The following is a 3,250-nucleotide window of genomic DNA, read 5'->3' as shown; positions in this document are numbered from 1 at the left end:
TATTTTATATACTTTTTTACACCATTATGGATATATCTCTCAATAACCAATCACTTCCCACATTTCAAAACCAAATCATTTTAAAATTTTAAATTACATTTTTTATTTTTATAATTAGTTACTAAATTTATTTTATATCCTTTATTTTTTTATACATTTAGCATATTAACATAATAATCGTATATGAGCTAAAATGTTTTTAAAAAATGTGTTTTCTTTTTTATAAATTATATCATTACAATAGTCTCATCAATACATTCGAAATGAGCCTAATGTTTAATATTTGTGTATCTAATCATACTATTAAATATCATTAATACATACGAATTAATTTGTCTTATGTTCGAGTAAACTACGATTTTCGTTGTTTTGAAATTTTGTTTTTAATTTATATGGTTTGTAATTTATTGTTGTTTTCGTCTTTAAATTGATTTAGTTGATGTTTGCTTTATTTTTTCTGATTAATTATTCATGGTATAATACTTAGCACCATTATCTTTTAGGCCATTTGTAGGCTTCTATCATATATAAGAACCTTACAATGTCCAAAAAATCAAGGTACATCTTTATATTTTTATCCATTACTTCACTAAAAGACACTAAATACGTAAGAAAAATCAAATACCACATTCCAAAATTACGTATTGACCCATGCATGCAATAACTTTTAACGTCGTTGTGTCATACATGAGCCTTGAGTCACGGCGTGCCATGACGGCTGTTGTGCTAAGCCTTTTAGAGCATTGGTTTCCATATTAATGTTCCATATTGCTTTTCAATTAGAATAAATCCTTTGATTTTCATAAATAGTTCTTATATGGAACATGAGAGTCCAAATGATTTGCTTCACTTTACTATCGGTCTATCTTTTTGAAATATTTTGGTACTCGATCATATTTTTTTTTATCAAATCGGAGATATTTTTTGTTATTCTTACCATATTTTTTATTAAAACATAAAATTTGCAATTTATTTTTCAATTAGAAGTTTTAAAAACTATAAACCACCAATTAATGCATTAGTTGATCTTTAAAAGGCAAGACGCAAGAACAAGAAATATTTTGGGTTAAAAACATTATTTCAAAATCTTTGACCAATGTAACATTTTAACTTTGAATTTATAAATCATTTGATTTATGATTTAAAATCACAACAAACTATAAAATTAACATCGAAAGGGACGTAGAATAAAACAAAATTTGAAATAATATTGTCGTTTCAGGTTGTCGGTTTCATAATCAAAATGATTTGTGCAACATCGGGTGCGGATACGTTGCTAGTATAAATACATATAGTACTATATAGAGTGAATTACGGATTTGATCCTTATGTTTTTATTACAAATTAAGACTCGTTGTATGTCATTTTATGACAGATTGGTCCCTCTTCCCTAACGGTCGTTATCTTATTCCGTTAACTACATTTAAATGGGGGTAAAATTGTTATTTTACCCTTTTTCTAAATACTTTTCATTTTGTTTTTTTTATAGCATAGGGGTGTTTGAGATTGCTTATTTGAACCAACTTGTGTTTTTCTAAAAAAACACTTATCAACTAATTATAAATCAGAAGAGTTTAACTTCTTAAAAAATTTCTTATTACCGGTTTGACACCGGTATAAATTATTTATCCAAAGACTCAAAAAATACTTATCATCGATGTGACACTGGAATAAGTAAATAATTTTTTTTTTTAACTTTTTATAACAATCCAAACACCCCCCACCTCTTTATCCCTCTCTTTGACGGAAACCCACCCCTCAAATCCTCAGGCGTGAACTTCGATAAGATCTCTGGCGTGTTGTCGGTTGCATTTGTATGTGCACTCAGATGGGTTATCCAGAGTGTTGCGTACTTTTTATTCTCGTTGGTGGATTTTCTACATGGGTTCCAATCGGCGGGTTTTCATCACCGTGGGTGCTTTACAGAGCCAATGACGGTGATGGTGGTCGATGAAGAATTCGGGAGGAAGGTTGCAGGTCGATGATGGTGGCCGGTGGCCAGAGGTGTTGGTGCGTCACAGAGACGATGAGGATGACGATGTGGTGTATATATGTGTGTATATGTATAGGAGAGACAGACAGAAAGAAAGAAATGTGGGTGGTGGTAGGTGGAGGATGGGTTTCTATCTGGGTCTGCATCATATTGAGGAGAGTCAAGGGGTTCAATCTAAGATTGCATCACGGTGATGGTGGTGTCTTTGTATGGAGGATGCGTTTCTGTGTTCCATTTCCGTAGGAGAAGGGGAGGATGGAGATGGATAGTTATAAACTTACAGTGGTGGAGGCGGATGGAGGTCATGCCGGAGGAAGATGGGGTACACGAAGGGGAGGGGGAGGGGGAGGGGGAGGGATAACACGTTGGGGACGACGTCCCTGTGTTCGCAAGTGTGAGACCACTTTTTTACACTTAAAACTTCATAACAAAGGTATAAAAGTTCGATTTTTTTTACCTTCACAACGTTTTGCTAAGAGGGAGAGATGAGGGGGTTCACCAGACGCACGATAAACATGTTGGGGACGACATCCCTCTAGTCGCAAGTGTGAGACCACTTTTTTTATATGAGACGAGTATGTTTTTGTGAGTGTGAGACCATTTTTTTACACTTGAAACTTCACAATAAAACGTTGTGAAATTAACTTCACAATGTTTTTGCTGTGAAGATTCGACTTTTTCTTACCTTTACAGTGTTTTGCTGTGAAATTTTATATGTAAAAAAGTAGTCTTACGGATCTCACGAAAACAGTCTGGTCTTACGTGAAATCAACCCAATGAATCCAAGGGATATTGACTAAATTAACCCTTTAAAAAGTTCAAATTACAAAAATAATCTATAAAAAATTATATTTGAAAAAATACCCCCCCTAATATTACACACTACTCGGTGCGTAGGGGGGCTTATTTTTGCAAAAAAAGATATTTTCAAAATATGACGATATGGCATCTTCGATACGACGGTGGTTGATGGTTTAACACCCGTTAGTGGTTAATGTATAAGGTGCCGATCATTAACATATTTTAATATGTTTTAAAGTAAATAAACATATTAAACAATTATCTTTAATAATTATATATATATACAAATTGATTTTGTATAATTATTATACATATTGTTTAATATTTTGTATTAAGTTTAGTAATTTACTTATATTTTGTTTTAAATTATATACATTAGAATACTTTAAATTTTTTTATTACAAAAATTTAAAAACAACATAAACAAAAAACGTGATTTTTTTTCTTTTTTTTAAA

The sequence above is a fragment of the Cynara cardunculus genome (genome assembly GCF_001531365.2).
Source record: "Cynara cardunculus var. scolymus isolate 2C chromosome LG 4, CcrdV1, whole genome shotgun sequence".
NCBI lineage: Eukaryota > Viridiplantae > Streptophyta > Magnoliopsida > Asterales > Asteraceae > Cynara > Cynara cardunculus.
Note: the sequence above shows the minus strand (reverse complement) of the source record.